At 40.5% G+C, this 14511-nt stretch overlaps 1 pseudogene; it reads left to right on the top strand.

The window, feature by feature from the left end:
* Positions 1–11027: 11027 nt before the first annotated feature.
* LOC129541913 (U2 spliceosomal RNA) lies at positions 11028–11139 on the top strand (annotated as a pseudogene).
* The last annotated feature ends 3372 nt before the right edge of the window (positions 11140–14511 follow it).

Below are 14511 nucleotides of genomic sequence, written 5' to 3'. Positions count from 1 at the left end.
ATTCAATAAAGACTTTTAAAAAATGGTCTGCATCAAAAAAAAAAAAAGGGAATCTTGACACCAAAATTTCAATTAGGAATAGTTTGGGTGATGACAAGTTTTAGAGAATAACAATGAGAGGGAATGACTAAGGCTTGACAGAGACAATGATTGTTATGAGCAAAGAGGTCAAAGAATTCAGAGGTCAGGTCCATGAAGGTATTCAAACTATTAAGTTAAAAGTAGGAGTAATGGAGAGGAAGAGATTGAAGCAGGTGTCAAAATAATTAATGAATAAAGTAGGGTCACCAGAAGTTATCAAGACCTTAAAGAAGATGGACTCTGAGAAGTAGTGGAGAAGACCAATGCTTGAGAATTGACACTGAGAAGAAGAAAGATCCTTAATCTCAACTTAAGTTCAGTGGCATGTCTTGGTCACCGTCAGTCAGGACTCCAGTGGAAAGAGTGTTATCAAACCAAGCCAGTTTTATATTGTAATAAAAAGATAAAAGAAAGGCTTAGTGAAGGTAGAGATTATCAGAGATTTTGCAGCTAACTAATCTTAAATTCTAGAGATCACAGTGAAAGTCTTGGAAGACCAATAACTGGCACAGAATAAGGGAATCATAGGGAACTGAAATGCCAAGGTAGAAAGTCAAGAAATACCTGGAGTAACAGGCAAGTTTGGGCTTGGAGTACAAAATGAAACAGGGACAAGTCTAACAGACTTTGCCAAAAGAACTCACTGATCGTAGCAAACACCCTTTTCCAACAACACAAGAGAAGACTCTACACATGGACATCACCAGATGGTCAACACTGAAATCAGATTATTTATATTCTTTGCAGCTGAAGAAGGAAAAGCTCTATACAGTCAGCTAAAACAAGACCGGGAGCTGACTGTGGTTCAGATCATGAACTCCATACTGCCAAATTCAGACTTAAATTGAAGAACCACCAGGCCATTCAGGTATGACCTAAATCAAATCCTTTATGACTGTACAGTGGAAGTGACAAATAGATTCAACGGATTAAATCTGATAGACAGAGTGCCTGAAGAACAATGGATGGAGGTATATAACACTGTACAGGAGGCAGTGATCAAAACCATCCCCAAGAAAAGAAATGCAAAAGTCAAAATGGTTGTCTGAGGAGGCCTTACAAATAGCTGAGAAAATAAGAGAAGTGAAAGGCAAAGGAGAAAGAGAAAGGTATACCCATCTGAATGCTGAGATCCAAAAAATTATAAGGAAAGATAAGAAAGCCTTCCTAAGGGAATAATGCAAAGAAATAGAGGAAAACAATAGAATAGGAAAGACTAGAGATCTCTTCAAGAAAATTAGAGATACCAAGGGAACATTTCATGCAAGATGGGCACAATAAAGGACAGAAATGGTATGGACCTAACAGAAGCAGAAGATATTAAGAAGAGGTGGCAAGAATACACAGAAGAACTACACAAAAAAGATCTTAATGATACAGATATCCATGATGGGGTGATCACTGACCTAGAACCAGACATCTTGGAGTGTGAAGTCAAGTGGACCTTAGGAAGCATCACTATAAACAAGGCTAGTGGAGGTGATGGAATTCTAGCCTAAAAGATGAATTCTGTTAAAGTGCTGCACTCAGCATGCCAGCAAATTTGGAAAACTCAGCAGTGCCCACAGGACTGGAAAAGGTCAGGTTTCATTCCAGTTCCAAAGAAAGGCAATGCCAAAGAATACTCAAACTACCATACAATTGCACTTATCTCACATGCTAGCAAAGTAATGCTCAAAATTCTAAAAAGCTAGACTTTAACAATACATGAACTGTGAACTTCCAGATGTTCAAGCTGAATTTAGAAAAGGAAAAGGAACCAGAGATCAAATTGCCAACATCTGTTGGATCACAGATAAAGCAAGAAACTCCAGAAAAACGTCTACTTCTTCATTGACTATGCTAAAGCCTTTGTGTGGATAACAACAAACTGTGGAAAATTCTGAAAGAGATGGGAATACCAGACCACCTGACCTGCCTCTTGAGAAACCTGTATGCAGGTCAGGAAGCAACAGTTAGAATTGGACATGGAACAACAGACTGGTTCCAAATAGGAAAAGGAGTAGGTCAAGGCTGTGTATTGTCACTCTGCTTATCTAACTTATATGCAGAGTACATCATGAGAAATATTGGACTGGAGGAAGCACAAGCTGGAATCAAGATTGCAGGGAGAAATATCAATAACCTCAGCTATGCAGATGACACCACCCTTATGGCAGAAAGTGAAGAAGAACTAAATAGCCTCTTGATGAAAGTGAAAGAGGAGACTGAAAAAGCTGGCTTAAAACTCAATATTCAAAAAAAAAAAAAATCATGGCATCCGGTTCCATCAGTTCAGTTCAGTTCAGTTCAGTCACTCAGTCGTGTCCGACTCTCCGCGACCCCATGGATCACAGCACGCCAGGCCTCCCGGTCCATCACCAACTCCCGGAGTTCACTCAAACTCATGTCCATAGAGTCAGTGATGCCATCCAGCCATCTCATTCTCGGTCGTCCCCTTCTCCTCCCACCCCCAACCTTTCCCAGCATCAGAGTCTTTTCCAGTGAGTCAACTCGTTGCATGAGGTGGCCAAAGTATTGGAGTTTCAGCTTTAGCATCAGTCCTTCCAATGAACACCCAGGACTGATCTCCTTTAGAATGGACTGGTTGGATCTCCTTGCAGTCCAAGGGACACTCAAGAGTCTTCTCCAACACCACAGATCAAAAGCATCGATTCTTCGGCGATCAGCTTTCTTCACAGTCCAACTCTCACATCCATACATGACCACGGGAAAAACCATTGCCTTGACTAGACGGACCTTGGTTGGCAAAGTAATGTCTCTGCTTTTCAATATACTATCAAGGTTGGTCATAACTTTCCTTCCAAGGAGCAAGCGTCTTTTAATTTCATGGCTGCAATCAGCATCTGCAGTGATTTTGGAGCCCCAAAAAATAAAGTCTGACACTATTTCCACTGTTTTTCCATCTATTTCCCATGAAGTGATGGGACCAGATGCCATGATCTTTGTTTTCTGAATGTTAAGCTTCAAGCCAACGTTTTCACTCTCCTCTTTCATTTTCATCAAGAGGCTTTTTAGTTCCTCTTCACTTTCTGCCATCAGGGTAGTGTCATCTGCATATCTGAGATTATTGACATTTCTCCCAGCAATCTTGATTCCAGCTTGTGCTTCTTCCAGCCCAGCGTTCCTCATGATGTACTCTGCATATCAGTTAAATAAGCAAGGTGACAATATACAGCCTTGACATACTCCTTTTCCTATTTGGAACCAGTCTGTTGTTCCATGTACAGTTCTGACTGTTGCTTCCTGACCTGCATACAGGTTTCTCAAGAGGCAGGTCAGGTGGTCTGGTATTCCCATCTCTTTCAGAATTTTCCACAGTTTATTGTGATCCACACATTCAAAGGCTTTGGCATAGTCAATGAAGCAGAAATAGATATTTTTCTGAAACTCTCTTGCTTTCTCCATGATCCAGCGGATGTTGGCAATTTGATCTCTGGTGCCTCTGCCTTTTCTAAAACCTGCTTGAACATCTGGGAGTTCACGGTTCACATATTGCTGAAGCCTAGCTTGGAGAATTTTGAGCGTTACTTTACTAGCATGTGAGATGAGTGCAATTGTGCGGTAGTTTGAGCATTCTTTGGCATTGCCTTTCTTTGGGATTGGAATGAAAGCTGACCTTTTCCAGTCCTGTGACCACTGTTGAGTTTTCCAAATTTGCTGACATTTGAGTGCAGCACTTTCACAGCATCATCTTTCAGGATGAGATATTATTTTGCCAACCAAGGTCCGTCTAGTCAAGGCTATGGTTTTTCCAGTGGTCATGTTTGGATGTAAGAGTTGGACTGTGAAGAAAGCTGATCGCTGAAGAATTGATGCTTTTGAACTGTGGTGTTGTTGAAGACTCTTGAGAGTCCCTTGGACTGCAAGGAGATCCAACCAGTCCATCCTAAAGGAGATCAGTCTTGGGTGTTCATTAGAAGGACTGATGCTAAAGCTGAAACTCCAATACTTTGGCCACTTCATGCGAAGAGTTGACTCACTGGAAAAGACTGATGCTGGGAGGGATTGGGGGCAGGAGGAGAAGGGGACGACAGAGAATGAGTTGGCTGGATGGCATCACCGACTCGATGGACATGAGTTTGTGTGAACTCCGGGAGGTGGTGATGGACAGGGAGGCCTGGCGTGCTGTGATTCATGGGATCACAAAGAGTCAGACGTGACTGAGTGACTGAACTGAATTGAACTGGAATTCCATCACCTCTACTTAGAGGTGGTGCTTTCTAAGGTACTTTCTACCTTAGAAAGGCCCACTTGACATCACATTCCAGGATGTCTGGCTCTAGGTGAGTGATCACATCATCGTGATTATCTGGGTCATGAAGCTCTTTTTTGTACAGTTCTCCAGTGTATTCTTCTTGCTACCTCTTCTTAATCTCTTCTGCTTCTGTTAGGTCCATACCATTTCTGTCCTTTATCGAGCCCATCTTTTCATGAAATGTTCCCTTGGTATCTCTCATTTTCATGAAGAGACCTCTAGTCTTTCCCATTTTATTGTTTCCTCTATTTCATTGCACTGATCGCTGAGGAAGGCTTTCTCATCTCTCCTTGCTATTCTTTGGAACTCCGCATTCAGATGCTTATATCTTTCTTTTTCTCCTTTGCTTTTCACTTCTCTTCTTTTCACAGCTATTTGTAAGGCCTCCTCAGACAGCCATTTTGCTTTTTTGCATTTCTTTTCCATGGGGATGGTCTTGATCCCTGTCTCCTGTACAATGCCACGAACCTCTGGCATAGTTCACCAGGCACTCTGTCTATCAGATCTAGTCTCTTAAATCTATTTCTCACTTCCACTGTATAATCATAAGGGATTTGATTTAGGTCATATCTGAATGGTCTAGTGGCTTTCCCTACTTTCTTCAGTTTAAGTCTGAATTTGTCAGTAAGGTGTTCATGATCTGAGCCACAGTCAGCTTCCGGTCTTGTTTTTGTTGACTGTATAGAGCTTCTCCATCTTTGGCTGCAAAGAATATAATCAATCTGATTTTGGTGTTGACCATCTGGTGATGTCCATGTGTAGAGTCTTCTCTTGTGTTGTTGAAAGAGGGTGTTTGCTATGACCAGTGCGTTCTCTTGGCAAAACCGTATTAATCTTTGCCCTGCTTCATTCCATACTCCAAGGCCAAATTTGCCCGTTACCCCAGGTGTTTCTTGACTTCCTCCTTTTGCATTCCAGTCTCCTATAATGAAAAGGACATCTTTTTTGGGTGTTAGTTCTAAAAGAAAAAAGTTCTAAAAGATCTTGTGGATCTTCATAGAACCATTCAATTTCAGCTTCTTCAGTGTTACTGGTTGGGGCATAGACTTGGATTACTGTGATATTGAATAGTTTGCCTTGTAAACGAACAGAGATCATTCTGTCTTTTTTGAGATGTGGTACATATATACAATTAAATACTACTCAGACCTTGGAATAAAAGAGTTCATAAAGTATAAAATAGTGTAAATAAGAAAAAACCTGTACCTAAACATCTCATAATAAAATATTTTTAAAATTAAGTAAGGAAAAAATCTAAAATATTATTGGGACAAACCACAGATCACCTATAAAGAAGTAAGTATAAAGGTAACATCATATTTTCTAACAGTAACTGGAATGCAAGAAAATAACAGATATTATTTTGAAAGGAAAGAACTTCACTTTTGTACTTTCATAATCAACTAAGTTATTATCGAAATGTGATTAAAAAATGCATTTCTTTTTGGGCATATTAGATCTCACAAGTTTACTATGCAAGAACGTTTTAAAAAAAAAAAAAAATCAAAAACCTTTTGGAGGCACTTGTTGCAGTTCAGTGGCTTAGACTCTGAACTCCCAAAACAGGGGACCGGGTTCAATTCCTGGTCAGGGAATAAGATCTTGACTATGGCGACAAAGATCCCATGTGTCCCAACTAAGACCTGGTATACCCAAATAAAGAAATAAAAATTTAAAAACTAGAAAAACAACAACAATAAAAGTAAACCTTTTGGAGAAAGTGATTTAGCAAAATCAGCAAAAAGTTCAGAAGGAAGCTATAAATTACATAGTGTTTCAGTTACCCAGTACTGTATACCAAATCACCCCAAAACTTAGTGGTTTAAAACAGTAGCCTTTCTTTTGCTCACTAATCTGAAAATTAGGCAGGCAGACTCTCTCTGCCTGCTTCCCATTACTGCTTATCAGTATGGCTCAAAGGCTGGTATTGAGTATGATCTAAAGATTCACTCTCTCATGTGACTGGTACCTGGGCTGAGGAAACTCAAACCCCTGACAACTAGAGCAGCTGGAACTCCTTCAGTATCTCAAATATAGACTCTCCATGTAATCTTTCGAGCACATGGGCTTCAACGTAGTCATGTTCAAGGTAGCATATCGACTCAGGACTCCCAAGGCATGCAGCTCAAGCAAATAAGCCAAATGGAAGTTGTACTGCTTTCTAACCTAGACTATTCAATTTTTCTGTCAAGAACTGTGATGAGTATGAAAGTTTACATTGCTTACAAGCTAACAGGTTAGCCTGCCACATTTTCATGAATGCTGGCAGAAGGCACAAGACTCCTGGGTCAAAGACAAAGGATAGTTCATTAATTGCAGTAAAAGCAGTAGATGGAGAATAAGCATTCTCTCCCACTAATGCCTTGAGCCCCAGTTTCACAGGGTGTTGCATAGAGGGTCAAGCTCCTCACATACTGGGTTGTGTTTATAGAACAGGAGCATTGAACTTAGGAAACCCAAATATATTTTCCTGGACAATAAACATTTTTATACTTCACTCTGGAGAGAGATACTCTCTATTTTAAGACTTTAAACAAATCTGTTCTTTGTCCCAGAGGGAGATATTATCTTCTAGGTCAGTTTATTACCTAAATATCCTTCAAAGTTAGTACAGAACAAATATGATCAGTGCCTCTGCTTGGAAGACATGAGGAAATGCAACAGACCCATACAGAATGATCTCTCAAGAGTCTCATTTCTACTACATTCTATTTGTTAGAAGGATAAACATTTACTGAGAGATTGAAGCACAAGGACTTTTGCTTTCAACAAAGATGGAGTAACAAGGGCCAGCTTTACTCTCTAGTCTGAAGCCCAAAACTGGACAAAATGAACAGTGGATTTCAAGACATTGGAATTAGAAAATGAGTGATGGTAACCCCCGAGAAATGGAAAACGAACAAGCAAACTCTGTGATTCCTCCCACTACTGACTTGGTAGAGTTTTTGGATCTTGACTGGGGGAGAGTGATCACAAACAGAGCTCAGAAAATTCCCTGAGGCCAAGCTGAGAGTCTGGGGAGATCAAGGTGGTTAGAGTTCTCAGGGCAGAGTGCAGGGGAGGAGAGAGCTATACCCAGAGATAGAAGCTTACTAAAAATTATTGTTGCTCTTTAAAAAAAAAAAAAATGGCTGCCCTGGGTCTTTGTTGTGTCATGTGGGCTTTGCTAGTTGTGGCACATGGGCTTCGTTGCCCCACAGCATGTAGGATCTTGGTTCCTTGGCTAGGATTGAACCCAAGTCCCTTGCATTGGAAGGCAAATTCTTAACCACTGGACCACCAGGGAAGCTCCTTTAAAAACAATTTTTTAAGTTATTGCTATCTTTAAAAAAGAACCCAAACAAACAAGTCCAATGCTCAAGATCATTTCTATCAACCCAGAACTAAAACTGCAAAAAATAATAACAGGCAAAAGTTAGAGACAGTGGACAAAAAATAATTTTTTAAAGGAGATTAAAATGGGTTAAGATGCTTGTCTGCTTGTATAGAAGGGAAATACGAAGGGTAATAAGTTGATAGAAGAAAGTTTGTATAAGAAAACCATCCCAAAAGAAAAATAGAATAAATTTTTAAATAACCAGAATATAATTTAATACACCCAAACAGAGGCTGGAAAGGATTATTTTAAGAAAAACAATGTGTTTAGAATATATTAAATGAGCTAGCAGAAATGTTTTAATATGAGTAGTTAAAATAAAATATATGGATAAACTTAATGATCAAAAGAGGAGAGTCTTAACTTGTGTTCTCAAAACTAAGACCAGGAGTAAGTAGTTGACAAGAATCCACCAGCTACAAGAAAAACAGAAAGAAAGTTAAAGCTAGAGGGAGAAAAGACAGACATGAACCAAAAGAAAGCCAGGATAGTAATGTGAATAATAAAAATAAACTTGAAAATAAAAGCATCCTAAGTGTTGAAGAGGGGTGTTCTCTAGTCCTGAGAAAATGAATAATAGTTCAAGAAGCTGCCACTGGTAATTGGAAACACTAACTCATGTCTCAGAAAATGATATGTGAAGCAGAAATCTTCTTGAGAATTAAAATTAATTAGTTATTGAAACACGTATGTTGTCATATGTGAAACGAATCAATAGTTCAGGGTCAATGCATGTTATAGGATGCTCGGGGCTGGCATGTGGGGATGACCCAGAGGGAGGATAAAGGGAGGAGGGAGGTGGGAGGGGGGTTCAGGAGGGGGAACTTATGTAAACCCGGGGCGAATTCATGTCAATGTATGGCAAAACCAACCAATATAATATTGTAAAATAATTTGCCTCCAATAAAAAAATAATAATAATAATAATAAAATAAATCAATAAATCTCAAAAAAAAAGAAAAAAAAAAGAACTGCAAGAAAATAAAAATTTCCTTGTTTTAAGCAAAAAAATAAAATAAAATAAAAAATAAAAAATCATGGGATTTGATATCATTTCAAATTGCCCTCATCTCTATTAAGTTCCAGTTTCCACCTCTGTTTACTAGCTTTGCTCCTTTCAACAAGTCGTTTATCTTTTTTTGGTCAGTATCCTCCTCTCAACAACAGGGTACACAATATCTAGCTAACCAACTGTGTGACTTTAAGTTTGTCTCTCTGATTCTCAACTTCCAATTTCTAAAGTAGATATTTAAAAATACCTGCTATGCCAAACCAGATTGTTAAGAGAAAATGAATGTAAAGGGTTTGGTGAAATGTGATGTCCTATAGATATTACTGTTGTTTTTACCATTATAGCAGCAATTTTCTCACTGTTCAAAAATTAGAACATGGCTTCCCAGGTGGCGCAGTGGTAAAGAATCTGCCTGCCAATACAGGAAACCAAAGAGATTTGGGTTTGATCCCTGGGTAGGAAAGATCCCCTGGAGAAGGAAATGGCAACTCACTTTAGTATTCTTGCCTGGAAAATTGCGTGGACAGAAGAGGAAGCTGGTGGGCCGCGGTCCTTGGTGTCAAAAAGAGTCAAACACAACTGAGCACACACAAACACATCATTACAGCAGCAATTTGCTCACTGTTCAGCTGTTCAACTGTATCAGCTCAATGAAGCAACTGTACTGTTTCAAAAATTAGAACATGGCTTCCTATGTGGTGCAGAGGTAAAGAATCCACCTACCAATACAGGAGACCCAAGAGAACCAGGTTTGATCCCTGGGTAGGGAAGAAAATGGCAACTCACTCTAGTATTCTTGCCTGGAAAATTCCATGGAGAGAGGAGAAGCCTGGTGGGCTACAGCCCATGGGATCACAAAGAATCGAACACAGCTGAGCATGCACACACACACACTTCATTATAACAATTCACTCACTGTTCAACTGTACTGTTTGAAAAATTAGAACATGTCAATATAATAATATTATCATGTATGTACACAGAATGCATATATTTTCACACTACCTTTCACCACCCAATTAGGTATTGCTATTCCCACTGTAAGCCAATGACACTAATTCAGAAAGGTCACAGAACTGGACAAGGATCGTTCAGCCAGAAACCTACAGAGCGTGTATTGAACTCATATCCTTTGGACACCACTATTAAAATGTGACACTCTACTTGCCAAGTAAAATATACATAACAAGAGTTCTAATCAAACAGTGAAGAGACACTCTGGAATGAGTTAAACCTAGGAAAGGAAATGGCCCCTTAGTCCTTAAGGAGGTGTAGAGGCGTAAGGAAGTAATTAGAGAAGTAGTCAGCTTTCATTGCACCTCAGAGCAAGAGAGAAACCCGTGTCATAAATGCAGTGAGGCATCTACTTCTCTGGGTCTTCAGCCAATGGAAGCCAAGAATGGCACAGAAAGCCCTCATATTGTCAACTATTCCACAAGATGCTCTATTTCAGGGGAAATGGATAGGGATCATTTCTTCTACACATGGCATTTTCTCAGAAACCACAAAATGAAACCAGATGCTGAAACAAAAGAATGACCTTTCTTAGCAGCAGCTGATTGCCCTGGGTTCTTTTCTTCTCTCAGTAGTCAGCAACACCCAGAAACTCACTGCCTTTCTAGGCAGCGAAGAGCAATCCAAGAATGAGCAATGGAGACAAGAGGGGAGGAAAAGTCTCATTGGTGGAGTTGTTTGGGAGACACCCAAGTTGTCTGTCAAGTACTTTCTCAGTGTTAGTGAAAGGTGAGTCTGGGTTAAAATTGTGAGGAAGCCACTGTATGTCCTCTCCCCTCCCCCAGTCCATATTTCAGAATCTTCTTGCTGGGAAAGCCCCATTTCCCTTTCCCCACACTAGCCAGCTTTCTCCTACTTCCTCATTGTTCTGACTACAAATCTGTTTTTAAGCATTTACACCTAGGGGTAAGAACAAAAAGCATTTGCTCTGGGCACAATTGCTCTTCAAGCTTCATCTCCAGTCGTTGACTGAGGGAGTCAGTCACCTCATTGAGGCAATTTTGAGGAGAAAGAGAAGAAGCTGTGGATGGAAGAAACTGAGGGTCCCTCCATGCCTGAGAAATCTCAGAGCTGAGGTGCAGGCTTACTCCTAAGACGGCAGGGCAAAGCAGTGGGCAATTCCCTTTTCACTTGCCAGCTACAAGTTCCATATTGCACTATTTACTAACCAAGTATTTTGAGGAAGGAAATTTTGTGGCTACCTTGTCAGTGAGGGAGAAAAAAATTCCACCAGGGGTAAGTGAGCTGTTTTATGAACCACGAAGAAGAAATTAAAATCCTTTCTCATCACTTCTTGGCATTTTGGCTAGAATCAAGTGTAGTTTCTGTTCTTATCAGTTTAATATCTTTTCCCACTGAAAAATGTGGCTCTGCTATGTTGGGGCCGGAGTAATTAAACCAGTGTTAGGAGGAAAGAAAGTGAAGTCACTCAGTCGTGTCCAACTCTTTGCGACCCCATGGAGACCAGGTTCCTCCGTCCATGGAATTTTCTAGGCAAGAGTACTGGAGTGGGTTGCCATTTCCTTCTCCAGGGAATCTTCCTGACCCAGGGATTGAACCCAGGGCTCCTGCATTCTAGACAGATACTTTACTGTCTAAGCCACCAGGGAAAACAAACACAAATTATGAGATTTTCAAATCAAATAATGTAGCTTCCCAGGTGGCTCAGTGGTAAAGAACCTGCCTGCAATGCAGGAGACTCAGGTTTGATCCCTGTATGGGGAAGATCCCCTGGAGGAGAAGATGGCAATCCACTCCAGTTTTCTTCCCTGGAGAATCCCATGGACAGAGGAGCCTAGCGGGCTACAGTACACGGGGTTGAAAAAGGGTTGGAATGACTTAGTGACTAAAAAACAATTCAATAACACACTTCAGCCTTTGATTTTCCAGCATAAAGTAAGGCTTGAGAATAAATGTGGTCTTAGGTTTTTTACCTTTAACCATAAAAGTTACCTGCATTATGAACTTCTCAGGGGAAACTAGTTAACCAGAGCCTAACCTGCTTGGGTATTATCAGAATTGAACTGATCTGAGGGAAGAACATGATCTAATTACAGTCACCTCTAGCCTTCCATGTGAATATAGGAAAATACTCAGCCCCGGCCTGTTCTAGTCACTCTGTCTGGCCTAAGGCAGGGAGGGAAAAATGAGAAACACTTCTGAAGTTCCCACTCTAGAGGCACAGGCTCATTAAAAGACAGACCTAATCAGAGACTTTAGAACACTTCCCTTTCCCCCACACCTCACCACCATACGTGAAAGGTGCTTTGACACCATTTCCTCTCACCCCGTACCTGTCTAGCTAGCAAGATACAGCAAGGATGTGGAGCCACAGGAGCTCTCATACATTACTGGGGGGAATGCAAAATAGCACAGTCACTTTGGAAGACAGTTTCGGAGTTTCTTACAAAATTAAATATACTCTTACCATACGACCCAGCAATCACTCTCCTAGGTATTTTCCTAAATGAGTTGAAAATTTTGTTCACTGTTGTTCAGTCACTAAGTCATGTCTGACTCTTTGTGACTCCATGGACTGCAGCATGCCAGGCTCCCCTGTCCTTCGATATCTCCCGGAGCTTGCTCCAGTTCTTGTCCATTGAGTCAGTGATGCTATCCATCTCATCATTTGCTGCCTTCTTGTCTCTTTACTTTCAGTCTTTCCCTTCATCAGGGTCTTTTCCAATGAGTCGGCTCTCTGCATCAGATGGCCAAAGTATTGGAACTTCAGCTTCAGCACCAGTCCTTCCAATGAATATCCAGGGATGATTTCCTTTAGGATTGACTGGTTTGATCTCCTTGCAGTTCAAGGGACTCTCAAGAGTCTTCTCCAGCACCACAATTTGAAAGCATCAATTCTTTGGTGCTCAGCCTTCTTTATGGTCCAACTCTCACATCTTTACATGACTGCTGGAAAAACCATAGCTTTGACTATAAGGACCTTTGTTGGCAAAGTGATGTTGAAAACTTTTGTCCACACAAAATCCCGCCAAGGGATAGTCATAGCGAAACAGAGCAAGACGCTATGGTCCTTTCCCACTATGTCCTCTGCCTGACTTTGTGGGAAAACCTTAACCAAAGGATAAGTTTAATCAAAGAAATGAGAAAATGCAAAAACAAAGGCAAACAGACCAATAAGACTAAGTAACAATAGTTTAGCCATTGAAAATGAAGGACAGTGAAAGCGTTAGTCACTCAGTCACATCGAACTCTTTGCAACCCCATGGACTGTAGCCCATATATTCCTCTGTTCATAGAATTCTCCAGGCAGGAATACTGGAGTGGTAGCCATTCCCTTTTCCAGAGGATCTTCCTGACCTTGTGATTGAACCAGGGTCTCCTGCATTGCAGGCATGTTCTTTACTGTTTGAGCCACTAGGGAAGCTGTTTATTCATTAAGCATAGTCAAGAATCTTTAGTTCCTTCTCAAGGACTATAGATAATATTCTAAGCCATGTCCTGTGAATTTTCTTATAGATACTGAAACTCTTACCAGGTAGAAGTTAACTACATGATGACCAGACCATAGCCATTAAATAAACTGCCACAATTCCCAGAACTGGCCTCAAAAAAATAGGAACTTCTAGTGTGCTCACCAAAGATATTTTTTAAGTAATTATTTTGGCTACAAAGTTCAAACCAACCACTTTCAGGTTAGTAGGTCTTTGGGTCACATTTGGAAAGGCAGAGATTTCCTGTCAAAATGTGGACAGAAAGAATAATCTTCCTATATCTTTAATTGCAAAGTAAGTGCCCTGTAAGGCATTTCATTTATTTATTTTCAACAAAAAGATGATTGATTGCACCCAGATGAAGAAGGGGATTCAGGAAGAGGAAAAGATAAATGGGCATTCCTCTGCCCAAAGGAAACATTCAAATTCTTATGTTTAGGCCAAAGGACAGGTCTGTTCTCCACATGCGGGCAGTCTTGGGGTCCAGTGGGGAGCAATTACTAAACATGTGTGCACACAGCATAAACCATAGAGCCCCAGTGCCCCTCATTGTAACCAGGATGTATATAACGTCCCTTAAAACAACAGCATCACAGTAACTATTCTCACACTGCCATGGGATCTGATTACATGCTGGAAAAATCTAAGCTTTAATGATTCAACCCCTGCCTGGATATGGAAAGGGAGAAAAGACAGGAAAGAACTGATAATGGGGGGGGGGAGCGGGGCGTGAGGAGATTTGTCAGAAAAGATTTCACAGAAAGGATATCTCTTGGACTAAGACTTACAAGATGAGTGTATAGTCTCCTGGAATTCTGGAAGAAGGGACAATCTAAGTAAAGATTCGGAGATGAGAAACCAGGCATAGCACAGTCATGTCTTCTGCATCTCCTCATCTTTTGGTATGAAGTCATGATTTGGGATGGTAGCAGCATAGCCTGCACTATTTATTTAAATTTATTTATTTTTAATTGGATGATAATTGTTTTACAGTATTGTGTTGGTTTCTGTAATCTATCAACATGAATCAGTCATAGGTATATGTATGTCCCTTCCCTCTTGAACCTCCCTCCTACCTCCCAACCCATCCCATCCCTCCAGGTTACCATAGAGCACCTGATTTGAGCTCCTCACATCATGCAAGAAATTTGCACTGATAGCCTGAACTGTTTAAATGGTTTTTCTCTCCTACTCTCTTCCCAGTGCGTGGCATATCAGATCCATTCAAAGGAGTTTGACCATAGGCAATTTGCAACCTCAGAGTTTTAAGGCAAAGATAGCATGATGGCAGGGAGGAGAATGAATGGTAGATCCATTT

This window comes from Moschus berezovskii, chromosome 4 (genome assembly GCF_049115385.1).
Source record: "Moschus berezovskii isolate FMDL1 chromosome 4, NW_MosBer_1.0, whole genome shotgun sequence".
NCBI lineage: Eukaryota > Metazoa > Chordata > Mammalia > Artiodactyla > Moschidae > Moschus > Moschus berezovskii.
Note: the sequence above shows the minus strand (reverse complement) of the source record. Positions and strands in the feature narration are given on the sequence as shown.